This window comes from Lytechinus variegatus, chromosome 10 (genome assembly GCF_018143015.1).
Source record: "Lytechinus variegatus isolate NC3 chromosome 10, Lvar_3.0, whole genome shotgun sequence".
Taxonomy (NCBI): domain Eukaryota; kingdom Metazoa; phylum Echinodermata; class Echinoidea; order Temnopleuroida; family Toxopneustidae; genus Lytechinus; species Lytechinus variegatus.
Window position 1 is genome coordinate 24343022 of NC_054749.1, and position 14948 is coordinate 24357969.

The following is a 14948-nucleotide window of genomic DNA, read 5'->3' on the forward strand; positions in this document are numbered from 1 at the left end:
GCAAGTAACAACTACTCTGATCTAGAAAACAAAATTAATGAAGATTTGCAAAATGTGAAACGATGGCTTGATCACAATAAGCTTAGTTTGAATATCGAAAAAACTGAATATATTGTCCTAGGAACTAGAAATCGACTGAAACTATTCAAAGATGAATCGCTAAACATTCACATTGATGGAACCCCCCTAACAAGAGTTACCCAGTGTAAACATTTAGGAGTAATTTTAGATGAAAATTTGTCATGGGGGAAACACATTCAAAATGTAAAGAAGAAATGTAGTAGCGGTTTGTTTATGCTAAAATCGATACGAAGTATGGTTGACAAGGATACCATGATACTAGTCTATAACGCCCTGATTTCATCTCATTTGTCATATTGTGATATAGTATGGGGAAATTGCCGCAAATGTTTAAAAGATAGCCTCCAAAAGATTCAAAATTGGGCAGCACGCGTTATCAATAATACCGCCTGGGATTCATCCGGAAACGATAATCTAAATGAACTAAATTGGGATACACTTGAAAAGAAAAGGAATGAAAGTGTTGCAATAATGATGTTTAACATACTCAATAACTTCGCCCCTTCATATCTAATCAATAGATTTTCCCTTAAAGAAAGATCACATAACACAAGAAGTGGGAATCTCAATTTGGAAATTATGCAAATAAAGTCTGAATCTGCAAAGCGCATGTTTATGTACAGAGGCGCCAGTATGTGGAACTCATTGCCCACGAATATTCAAGCGGCACAAACAAAACACAATTTCAAAACAGGTCTTAAGAGATTATCTGTGTGATATGGATTACAATGACTATTTTTTCTGTTTAATATAATTATTTTCAGTCCATATTTAGTTATCACAAATTTTCCAGTCATTTTTATATGTTTAGCTTTTATCATTGATAAATCATGACTTGTATTCATTTTCTTGTGCTCGGTTATCCATTATAGAAACATGTATTTACTTTGACATTTTACTTTACCATGTACATATTTACTGTTACCATGTATGCACCGCTTTGTTCCAATTTACAGATAGATTTTTCATGTTGTAAGTTATTGATGTTTTTAATAACGGTATACAATTTCTTCGTCTTTTTCTTACTATCATTATTATTCTTTTTCTTCTTCTTCTTTTCTTCTTCTGTTATCTTCTCTATTGTCTTTTTCTTCTCCCTCTCACTTTTCCCTTCTTCCTTTTTTTCTTCTCCTCCCCTTCTCTTCACGTTTCAATGATTGCCTTGTAATATTTAATTGATGCTTAATTCTATTCCATATATTGTTCGTTAATCAATGATTTTAAAATGTTTACTTTGTCAATGTTCGACACGGCCCCAATGGAAATCAGTCTGTGAACTGTTTGGGCTTTTTAACCGTGTATAAATAAAATAAATCTTATCTTATCTTATCTTATCTAGTTTTCAGGTTGGAAAATCGGAAAAATTTGGCTCACGTTTCTCGCTCGCATCAAGTATTGTTTATTGAGGAACTCATTCTATTCCTGGTTACAAAAAATAAGTATGAAATGTCCAGTTTTCAGGTTGGAATATCACAAATTTTAAGCTTGCGGTTCGCGCTCTCATTATTTAGTTCGTGAGATATATATTCTATTCATGAGTCACTAAATGCAGTCCTTAAAAGATTACTTTCTGAAGCCTGTTGCATAAAACTTTTTACCTGAGAAAACTCCGGTAAAAACTGAAAACTAAGGTTAGTCTGATTTCCGCCAATTACTTTAGCACAGGGCAAAAACTCCTGTAAAAACAACCTGAGTTTTCTCAGGTAAAAAGTTTCATGCAACGGGCCCCAGGTCAGTATATAAACAAATTACAACTCGCCCTCGCATTAATTCTTTAGAAAGATACACATCTTTCTCACGATTACAAAAAATGCTCCGAATGCTCACTTCACGTCTTGTTACATGAAATGTCTACTAGTTTCAGCTTGCGATTCGCGCTTTCAACATCTCACAAGGATCATTATTAGTATTATTTTTATTTTTATTACCAGCAGAAGCTGTTATTAAAAATGACATCCCCTCCAATACAAATCCTATTATCTAGAGGTTGCTCGCACGCTTCCAACACACTTGATCCCCTGGATCTTTAATTAAACCATTTGCTTATAGGCAGCAATTGCTCAGATAAAATCGAAATTAGCCTATGCTTGATCAGGGTGCAATTCTTAATGAAATACATGCTTTGGCCCCAACACACATCATCGATCGTTATTACTATCATTGCATAATATCGTGTAATCTTGTAATGACAACATCGTTTTTGTTACCAAACTGAATTATTTTCATTTTCGGAAATACGAACCTTATTTAATTTTCGGATTAACGAACCTTATTTCGTTTTCGGATTAACGAACCTTATTTCGTTTTCGGATTAACGAACCTTATTTCGTTTTCGGATTAACGAACCTTATTTCGTTTTCGGATTAACGAACCTTCGGAATTACGAACCTTATTTCGTTTTCGGATTAACGAACCTTCGGAATTACGAACCTTATTTTGTTTTCGGATTAACGAACCTTCGGAATTACGAACCTTATTTCGTTTTCGGATTAACGAACCTTCGGAATTACGAACCTTATTTCGTTTTCGGATTGACGAACCTTCGGAATTACGAACCTTCGGAATTACGAACCTTCGGAAATACGAACCTTCGGAATAACCGAACCTTCGGAATTACGAAGCTTCGGAATTACGAATGTATGCGAAATTAAACTATACATCACATGATCCTTTATTTGAAATATTTCAAAATGAAAGAAAATATCAGTTTCTATTAAACTTTTGATCTGTTTTTTGTTATTGTTCGTAAAATTACAATTTTAATAACTTGGTTCTTCAAAAGCATAAACTTCAAAAGGTATTGAACTGCATCAACGTGTACAATTTGTAATTGACAACCTAGTATGAAAGTGAAAAAAAAAAGTTTTTGTTAAAACTTTGTATATGAAAACCGTCCAATATTTCTGAACATATAACAGATGACTTGGTACAATGTATACAAGCAAAATACCTAATTTCCGCACTGTGCAAGGAAAAAAATAGCCCGTTATGTAAAAGAGCATAAAATGGTTTTGTTATAGTATAAGATATTGAGGCATTCATGAAAATACATGATACACATGCAACTAATTCAAATGTCACATAATATAACATGAAAAATAGCACAAATTTCAAACGATTGCTCGGTCAAAATGTTTTAATAATATTCAACGTTCCGAATATTTCAGTTCAGTTTGAGTTTTATTTTTTCTCATTTCCAACAAAACAGTAGACAAAATCCATCATAAATACAGTTATAACAATTGAAATGTAATAAAGAAACATGTAACACAATATATACATATATATATATATATATATATATATATATATATATATATATATATATATATATTCATCTAAATTATACATTTGAAACTTAATATGGATTATGGAATATTTGTGGCTGAAAATAACATGCTGGAAATGGAGAGGTCCACTGTGAAGCTGTGCTTGTAAATCGTGGACCCCTCAAAACAAATTATTCATTAATATTAGATTACATATTAATTAAAATGATAGTGGCCAAAAGAGAGAAGTAAAATGTGAAAAACAATAACATGATGCATGAAATGAGTAATGTATGAAGAATAACAATGAGAGACGATGAGAAGAACATACCGCATGTGGACTAAAATAAGAAAATTTAAAATTTATAACGAGTATTAAGCAAACGCGCAAAGAAAACGAATCAAAGTGTATGCCTTGTTGAGAAGTGGTGACGAGTTCTTCGGATACCAACAATAATAACAATGACATTAATAATAGAGATAATAATAATGTTGATGATATTGATATTCACAATGATAATAGCAATCATGACAATAGTGATAATAATGAAAAGGGGGCAAACTAAGTACAATAGGGAGAGCTAGGTTTTATACGTAGCCAATAAAAATGTCTTAAGTTTTCTTTTGAAGACTGCGAGTGAAGGGGAGTTTTTCAAATGTATATGCAAAGTATTCCAAAATTTAGGACATTCAAAAATGAATGTATTTTGTGCTGAAAGTGTTTTTAGTAAAGGTAAATGAAATTCTTCAGTCTGTCTTGTGGGATATTTATGAATAGTTTGATTCTTTATAAACATGTCATGACAAACTAAGGGAAGGGCACCAGAATTGAATTTATACGTAAATTCTCCAAGATGAAACAAGAAGAGATCGTTTACTTTGAGAATATTATTTTCAAGGAAAAGTGGATCTGAGTGGGCACGAAACGGAGCATTGCAGATTATACGAATTACTTTTTTTTTGTAAAAATATAATTTTTTCTAACAGTGTTTGATGGGTGTTTCTCCAAAGCAAAAGTCCATAATTTAAGAAGGGTAAAACAAGAGAATAATAAAGAGTAAGCAAAGATCGTTGTGGAAGATGTGATTTTAGTCTGTGAATGATACCAATATTTCGAGAGATTGTTTTGGAAATATTTTCAATATGTAACTTCCAGGAGAGCTTGCTATCAACCAAAACACCTAAAAATTTTGTATGAGAAAACTGCTGAAGTGGGGCATTGTCAGTCGGTAATGAAGCTAAGGAGTTACTAAATAATATGTAATTCGTCTTCAAAATATTTAATGACAGTTTGTTGGTTCTTGTCCATTCTAAAACATTTCGCAACTCTGCATTGACGACATCAACAAGAACATTTGGATCTCTGTGTGAAAAAAAACAAGTTAGTATCATCTGCAAATAATATGAATGATAGTATATTGGACGATTTATGAAAATCATTTATATAAAGAATAAACAACAAAGGGCCTAAAACACTCCCTTGTGGAACACCACAAGTAATATTTCTAAAATCAGATTCTTGCTCATTTAAATAAACAAATTGTTTTCTGATAGAGAGGTAACTCCTGAACCACTCTAAGGCCTTTCCATGGACACCGATATGATTGAGTTTATAAAGCAAAATGTCATGATTTATCGTATCGAAGGCCTTGGAGAAGTTCAGGAATATACCAACTGTGTGAGAAGAAGAGTCAGTTGAATGGGCAACCTTTTCTACAAAAGTCATTAAAGCATGAACAGTACTATGTTTCTCCCTAAAACCAAATTGGAAGTTTGAAAAGATATTATTTTTCTTTAAGAAAGTTATCATTCGAGTGAACTCTATATTCATTTTCTTCCAAAAATTATTGTTCTTACAGCTCGGTTGAGATATACGCTCATTTAGTAGTTGATTTTATTGATTATTTTCTATTAAAAATTATATTACTTATAAATGTTGTTCTAGAAATAGAATATATTTGTTGATTCTTGTTACAACATGTCACTATCTTCTTTCTTCTTGGAAAAAGTTCCTTGGTGTTCAGATTTTTCTATCATCCCGACATCGACTGTGAAGATTATGTTTTCAAATAAGTTCAGTGTCTTAAATATTTTGATGCTTGATATTTCTTCAGAAAAAAGTTTAGAATGTTCCAGTTCGAAGATTGAAGCATGGGAATCATTCAATTTTTTATGATTTCGCTGTTTCTTCAATAAAGTTCAAATGTCTCAGTTTGACGAATCGAAGTACATGTAATAAAATTCACAAATGCAAACTTTGATGATTTCTCAAAATTTACTCTCACTGTTGCTATTTCTTTGAATGGTTTAAATTTTTAATGTCACAGTTCTGTTGAATTAACGCTGAAGTCATTAAATTCACATTATCATTTTTCAAAGTCGCGAAATCTTGTCGATATTTTTACTCTTCGCCATAACGCGTAGTTGTGATGTTCTCATCTGGTGGACGTCCATGGGGTTGAGTTTGAGGGGCATCATGGTGTCTGACATCGGATAGAGCTGGGGTTTGGTTAGGAAGACCAGTGCGCTCGTCAGAGGGGTTTGGTAGTCGTTGGTCATCTGACTGACTCCGGTCAGTTCTATGAACTTCTTGCCTTGGCTGGATGGGCTCTGACCTAGATGGTTGGTCAGATGTAGACTGGGGGACATCTGGCGATGACAATTCTGACCATGAAGGCTGGTCAGATGAAGGAGGACGTTGGAAATCAGGTGTGGAGCGAGACTGCTCGACCATGAAGGTTGGTCAGATGAAGAAGGACGTTGGGCATCTCGTGTAGAGACAGACTGCCCTGACCACGATGGTTGGCCAGTATCTGTCGTCAGTTGTGGTTTGGTAGTTGACCATTCGATGAAGTAAGTTTGAGGATGAGATTGAGAACTTAAAGGAGGATTTGAGTTTGAAGGAGGGATGGTTGAATGAGTTCCACCTTCTTTCATAGACTCAGATTGTTGAGGTAGTTTCGATCTGAAGAGCTTCAGTCTGTTATGATGCACTACCTTCTGTATTCTCTGATTATGGATGTCTTCAAAACGATAGTTCAAACCATCTTCTGAGGAAGGCATAATGGAAAATGGTCCGGTCCAGTTTGATTGTAGCTTGTGTCTGGTATTTGCTGGGTCATGAAGCCAAACCTAGTCTCCAACAGAGTACTTGATGGTACGAGTCTTCATGTAGTAACCTACTTTCTGCTGCTTTTGGGCAAGTTCAGATTTCTGCTTGGCATAATGAAATGCTTTCTTAAGACGTCGTTGAAGATCCATAACATACTGTTCTGGTGAGGTAGTATGTTTCTGGGCTGGAACGTACTGGACATGTTATGTTCACTGGAACTCGAGCTTCTCTTCCATGAAGAAGGAAGTAGGTACTAAGTCCTGTTGTGGAGTGGACATTTGTGTTGTATGCAAGTATATGTGAGGGAGGTGAGAATCCCAATCTCCGCGTTTGTCAGCAACATATCCTGCTAATTGTTCTTTGATTACACGATTTGATTGTTCGACCATTCCAGCACCTTGAGGATGGTCAGGCGAAGATCTGGATTTGCGAATTCCAAGTTTCTCGCAAAGTTGTTGTACGAGCCTTGACTCAAACTGTCTACCTTGGTCAGTGTGCAGTGTTTCTGGCACACCATGCTCGTAGTCTTCAAAGATGTGCTTGGCGACCGTCTCGACAGTTTGGTTCCTCATAGTGGTCAATGATGACTAGTATGTAGCGATATCTACGACGACGAGAAATAGGGAGTTCAGCGATGTCGGCGAAGATCATCTGAAAAGGGTGATCAGACGTTATACTTCGTAATGGGACTTGGTGTTTTGGATTTGGTGACCTGAACGACTCGCATGCCATACAAGTAGAACAATGGTTGGTAGTATCTCGCCTCATGAATGGCCAATAACATGTGGCTTCTGCTCGATGAAGTGTGCGCTGCATTCCGAAACATGCGAAATGGCCTGATGAAGGATGTCCATGGAGTTCTTCGAGTACTTTAGGAATGAGTTTTTGAGGTATGACTGGTTGAAGTATTGCTGTGCCAAGTCTATCATATTTATACGATAGAGGATGTTTCCCTTAATTGTCAGACGAGGGTATTCCCAGAGTAGTCGGCTCAAACAGGGATTGAAGCAACGTATTTCTCTGACAGATGGTCGATATCCCAACTTGACATACTCCATGACTTGGTTGATGTCTAGGTCTTGTTTTTGGTGTTCTTGCAACTCAGATTGCTGATCGGCTAGAATGAAATTTTCTGGTAGCATCTGGTTAGTACTTTGGGACTTGGTTCAGTTGATCCATGAGCAGTGCAAGACTTCGTAGTAGACATTGTGTTAACTACATTACAACTAGTTTGGTCTTGATGTAGTAGATTGGATTGGTCATCTCTTGAGTGGTTGTGTAGACGTCGAGTGAGTGGGTCAGCATTCTGATTGGAGCGTCCCTTGCGATGTATGATCTTGAAGGAATAGGCATCCAATTCTACTATCCAGCGTACCCGTCTACCATTTGCATCATCTTGGATCGGTACTTTCATGTATGCTAGAATTGGCTGATGGTCTGTGTAAACTGAAAAAGGCTGGCCTCTAAGATAGTGGCGGAAGTGTCGTACATCTGCGACAATGGCCCACAATCCTCGATCGTACGCAGATCATCTCTCCTGACCTTCTGATAGTTTGTGGCTGTAGTACGCTATGACGTCTTCTCTTCCATCTTGGACTTGGGAGAGAATAGCTCCAACAGCATCACTAGAAGCATTTGTGGCTATGTTGAAAGTCTTGTTGAAGTTAGGAAATGCTAGTAGGGGTGAATTGGTAAGTGCCATCTTTAGTTTGATGAAGGCGTTTTCACAGTCGGCATTCCAGACGAATTGCGTTCCTTTGTGCGTCAGATTGGTAAGAGGTGTGGAAACTTGGGCAAAGCCTGGAATAAATCGACGATAGAATGAAGCAAGGCCCAAGAAAGATCTACTCTGTGAAGGATTGGGTCTTGGCCATGCTGCAACCTTGGCTGTGTTGTTTGGATCTGGAAGCACTCCTTGTGTACCAATTACATAGCCCAGATATGCGGCTAAAACTTCTGACCAATGAGAGAGGATGGAATATGATCGACAATAGCGCCATCTATCCCGATATTCACCTTCAACAAGACGGTGTTCATCTCAACGGAGCCGGTGTCATCGAACTTACGAAAAACATCATATGCCACCTACGACGGAATTCAGCACAACTAGCTAATCGATATTCCCCAGATCATCATCGGCGAAGCAACCATCAACGGAAAGCAAGAGATCAAATCTTCCCCCGAGACTGGATGGATTCCCTAAACACAGCGAGGAGATTGCTGAACCCGAACTCATACTACAAGATAATGAAATTAAATCGCAACCAGTAACTACAAATGAGCCAAATATTTTTACCTTTAATGCAGATATTGAATTTTTAAACAAAGCTGATAATGTGAATAACAATCCAACATTTAACCGTAAAAAACTATTTCTAGTGGATGGTATAGTTCCCCCATTACCAAAAGGAGCGAAATTTCTTTGCTAAACATTTGCGGACTCGTAGATAAAATAGACAATCTTCGTCATTAATTGTTTGATAATCAAGTTGAACTTTTATGCTTAAAGGTCAAATCCACCTCAGAAAAATGTTGATTTGAATCAATAGAGAAAAATCAGACAAGCACAATGCTGAAAATTTCATCAAAATCGGATGTAAAATAAGAAAGTTATGACATTTCAAAATTTCGCTTATTTTTAACAAAATAGTTATATGAACGAGCCAGTTACATCCAAATGAGAGAGTTGATGATATCACTCACTCACTATTTCTTTTGTTTTTTATTGTTTGAATTATACAATATTTCAATTTTTACGAATTTGATGATTAGGACCTCTTTGCCTGAAGCACAAAATGTTAAAATAATGGAATTCCACGTGTTCAGGGAGGAATGAAACTTCATTTCACATGACAATGACGAGAAAATGACAATATTTCGTTTTCATATAATAAAATACAAAAGAAATAGTGAGTGAGTGATGTCATCAACTCTCTCATTTGGATGTAACTGGCTCGTTCATACAACTCTTTTGTTGAAAATAAGCGAAACTTTAAAATGCCATAACTTTCTTATTTTACATCCGATTTTGATGAAATTTTCAGTGTTTTGCTTGTTGAATTTTTCTCTTTTTATTCAAATCAAGTTTTTGTTGGGGTGGACTTGTCCTTTAAATGAAACGTTTTGCGACGAGACAATTGGTGACAATGAACTTCTCATAGAAGGTATGCGGATCGAAATCGTTCAGGTGGAGGCATTGCTACTTATATTACAGAATCATTGAATTATTTCAGAAGACATGCATGATTTAGAAGACTCCTCCCTTGAAATGACCTGTTCGCAAATTCAACATCTATTTCAAAGAAGTATTATTGTATTTTGTAATTACAGACCTCCATCATGTGATATAACATTTTTTGATAGGTTTGAGACAATACTAGATTCTGTGACTTGTCCACGTTCATCTGGGTGACACTAACTGTGACTACTGGAATTCCAACTGCCACTCAAATAATCTTCGCAAATTGGACTTTCTTATGAAATCATATAACTTTTCGCAGATCATCGATTTACCTACCCGTGTAACTGATAGAAGCGAAACTCTTATTGACACTATCTTTACTACCAATGTTGATACTATCGTTGAACATGGTTGCATACTTACATCGATAGGTTATTCGAAAACCACATTCCACGGCTCATATACATAAAAAAGTTATGAATTACAGATCTTTTAAGCACTTTGATTCTGAAGAATTTCAGTATCTATTATCTCAAGCCACATGGGATGTTCTCAATGATACTAAAAATGTTGATTACTGAGCTAAATGGAAGACTATTTTTTATATCAATAGCACACTTTCTTGCCCCCGTTAAAAAGGTTAAGGTAACAAATAGTTCCTATCCTTGGATCGACTCCAATATTCGTAACTTAATGTACAAAAGAGATAAGGTATATAAAACTTGTTTGCTAATGAAGCATAAGTTAAATAGCTCAAATGAACATGACTATAGCTTTGGACCTCCTACAAATCTTTGAGGAATGAAGTCAACATTTCTTTGAGAAATAGTAAGAGTCAATATTTTAAGTCACAGATTCAGTCTAACTCGAATGATTACAAAAGTATGTGGAAATGCATGCCTCATCTGATCCCTAAACTACGTGTTGCACTCCCATGTGCCTTACATATTAATGGTCAAACTAATCAAGATGACGTTAGCATATCCAATGCCTTCAATGATTATCTTATTTATAATGCAAGAGATCATACAAACGTTGATCCAGGTAACTGTTCTTCAATATTATCCAATAGTGCCCCTAATATGTATGCTTCTACCTTAGGTGTTTTTTTAATTTGACAAAGTTGACTGTGATGAAATAAGTGTAAAATTACTTAAGAGTGCTGGAAATGAAATTGTTACGTTCCTCACTGAATTGATATATTTATCATTCAATGGTGGCACCTTTCCTGATGAATGGAAACAGGCAAAGGTGCTCCCCTTGACTAAGAAAGGAGATGTAAGCTCGATGATCAATTACCGTCCGATATCGACAGGCGCGCCGGAACACTTTCAGATTTGTTTTTTGGGGGGGCAAAATCCCGAAGGGGGCACATTATTTTTGACAGCGTGAGAACCGAAGCGATCGAGCGGGAGAGGGTTTGGCGCCCCCACGGTAAGGACTTTGTGTAAAAATTGAGTATAAAAGTTGCGATTCCAAGAGCATTCAAAAAATAAATTTCTTGAGAATCAAACATAGAATTCACTACGAAAGACTATACTCATAATTTATGAGAACCTATGAAATCTACGTGCAGAACAATCGCTTCGGAACGCGGTTTTCATATCTGATCAATTAAATTACGTATTACGCTTATACTGACTCAAAATACCAGAAATTACATTTTTCATGCAATATCCTTTCAGAAACATTTATTAATGTATACATTTACATACACTATGGAAGCTTAAAAGTGCCACCGAGATGTTGAGATAATTATCTCGGGAAGTCGACATCTTGATAGCAAAATATAAGATGACGAGATCCTGGATCTCATCATGTTGACATCTTTTAGAAGAGATGACGAGATCCTGGATCTTATCATGTCAACATCTTTTAGAAGAGATGTTGAGATGACGAGATCCTGGATCTCATCATGTCAACATCTTTTAGAAGAGATGTTGAGATGACGAGATCCTGGATCTCATCATGTCGACATCTTTTAGAAGAGATGATGAGATGACAAGATCCTGGATCTCATCATGTCAACATCTTTTAGAACAGATGATGAGATGACAAGATCCCGGATCTCATCATGTCAACATCTTTTAGAAGAGATGTTGAGATGACAAGATCCCGGATCTCATCATGTTGACATCTTGTAGAAAAGATGATGAGATGATGAGATGATCTTGTCATCTCAACATCTCTTCTTAAGATGTTGACATGATGAGATCCAGGATCTTGTCATCTCATCATCTCTTCTACAAGATGTCAACATGATGAGATCCAGGATCTTGTCATCTCATCATCTCTTCTACAAGATGTCAACATGATGAGATCCGGGATCTTGTCATCTCATCATCTCTTCCAAAAGATGTCAACATGATGAGATCCAGGATCTTGTCATCTCATCATCTCTTCTAAAAGATGTCAACATGATGAGATCCGGGATCTTGTCATCTCAACATCTCTTCTAAAAGATGTTGACATGATGAGATCCGGGATCTTGTCATCTCATCATCTCTTCTAAAAGATGTCGACATGATGAGATCCAGGATCTCGTCATCTTATCTTTTGCTATCAAGATGTCGACTTCCCGAGATAATTATCTCAACATCTCGGTGGCACTTTTAAGCTTCCATAATACACGGACGACGCGAGAGAGCACATATAAGTTTCAACAAGTAGAACAAGGAGTGTATTAAGCAGAATAAGCGGAACAACAGAAACAAAAGAAATTCTAATGAATGTCTTTCAAATTCAAAATGTCATACTGTTCCGAGGTGGCAGACGTCGATAAGAACTTAAATCTCCTTTCTATGCAAATCATTTCTGACATCAGCATTGGAGATAGTCCCTGATTAGCCATGCATGGGTAATACTTTTCATATTTTGTAACTAGAGGGGACAGAAATTTGACAAGCTTAATTGTCTAACAATTAAAAACTTTTCTGAAAATCATTAAAGTTTAAAACATTACTCTATGTGTTTCCTTTTGCATGTTTTGTATGGCTGGGAAGCACTTTTGGATGACTCCTTCAAAATTTTCTTTTTTCTTTACATATTTTCTGGGGAAAATGTGACCATAACTAGGAAATGAATATCAAATTCCAGGAAATATGAACTGATTAACAAACTACCGCAGTTCATAATGTATATTATGTAACATTATTTAGAAGAAAACAATGACATTCCAATAGCGGATGTGGTTGACGGTACACCATGTGGAGTTTTCGAAAAAGTGGATAGAGGAAGAAGTGAAATTGATAGGGGAGTGGACAGTTCAAGTCGAGTAATTTTTGTTTAAATGATCGTAGTCCTGAAAAAGACAGTGATTATGTAACATTATTTAGAAGAAAACAATGACATTCCAATAGCGGATGTGGTTGACGGTACACCATGTGGAGTTTTCGAAAAAGTGGATAGAGGAAGAAGTGAAATTGATAGGGGAGTGGACAGTTCAAGTCGAGTAATTTTTGTTTAAATGATCGTAGTCCTGAAAAAGACAGTAATTATGTAACATTATTTAGAAGAAAACAATGCCATTCCAATAGCGGATGTGGTTGACGGTACACCATGTGGAGTTTTCGAAAAAGTGGATAGAGGAAGAAGTGAAATTGATAGGGGAGTGGACAGTTCAAGTCGAGTAATTTTTGTTTAAATGATCGTAGTCCTGAAAAAGACAGTGATTATGTAACATTATTTAGAAGAAAACAATGACATTCCAATAGCGGATGTGGTTGACGGTACACCATGTGGAGTTTTCGAAAAAGTGGATGGAGGAAGAAGTGAAATTGATAGGGGAATGGACAGTTCAAGTCGATTAATTTTTGTTTAAATGATCGTAGTCCTGAAAAAGACAGTAATTATGTAACATTATTTAGAAGAAAACAATGACATTCCAATAGCGGATGTGGTTGACGGTACACCATAGGCGGTGCTGCACCATCCCGAGTTTGCTCAATCTCGAGATTTTAGCCCGATCAGCCCTCTTCGCGATTAATCTCGAGATTCAAGAAACCCCGTCTCCACCATCGCACGAAGAGCGATTCTTGCTCGAGCGAGGCAACAAGCCCGATATTCCGAGCATGCGCACTTTCGATCTTGGAGTTTCAACGGCCCGCGCTTTTGAATAACTTCCCGCGATATGCAATCAAGTCCATGTACTCTTTCGCCGAATTCGACCGTTGTTATGCAACAATCCTCTCAGCTCAGCCGCGCTATAATTATAAGCGAGTGAAGTATTCTTCGTTTAATATGATGGCGGACTCCGAGGCAACGACAGAGGGGGAGAGGGAGAGAGGGGAGGAAAGACATGAAAGAAATGCTATTTGCTCACATTTTGCGAAGGAATAAGACAATGCTGTCAGTATTGTTATTGACTATGACCATCGTCGATAATGAGCGCCTCCCCCATCGGTCTGGTCTCTCCCAAAATCCATTCACGGGGGGCTTGACACCATCGTTGCTGATTGGGGAATTGATGAACGCTATGATAAAGTTGACTTTCGCATGCGTTCGGTATAATCGCTGTTTATGTTTTACCAAGGCGGAAATGGAACGCGAATTGCATTATGGACTGAAGGTCATGAATAAATTAACCCGAGTCCAAACCCGAGTGCGTCTGCACCTACGAATTAGCGCGATAATTCGTAAATAGCGCGCTATTTTGCAAATAAACCCGAGTTGACTTGGGATTGCAATCTCGAGATTAATCCTACGAACTAGCGCGATAATTGCGTCTGCATTACAAACAATCTCGAGATTTTTCAGATCGGGATAATTTGCCGGATCAGAAATAGCGCGCTAATTTGAAAACTCGGGATGGTGCAGACGGCCCTCATGTGGAGTTTTCGAAAAAGTGGATAGAGGAAGAAGTGAAATTAATAGGGGAGTGGACAGTTTAAAGTCGAGTAATTTTTGTTTAAATGATCGTAGTCCTGAAAAAGACAGTAATTATGTGACATTATTTAGAAGAAAACAATGACATTCCAATAGCGGATGTGGTTGACGGTACACCATGTGGAGTTTTCGAAAAAGTGGATAGAGGAAGAAGTGAAATTGATAGGGGAGTGGACAGTTCAAGTCGAGTAATTTTTGTTTAAATGATCGTAGTCCTGAAAAAGACAGTAATTATGTAACATTATTTAGAAGAAAACAATGCCATTCCAATAGCGGATGTGGTTGACGGTACACCATGTGGAGTTTTCGAAAAAGTGGATAGAGGAAGAAGTGAAATTGATAGGGGAGTGGACAGTTCAAGTCGAGTAATTTTTGTTTAAATGATCGTAGTCCTGAAAAAGACAGTAATTAGAAGAAAACA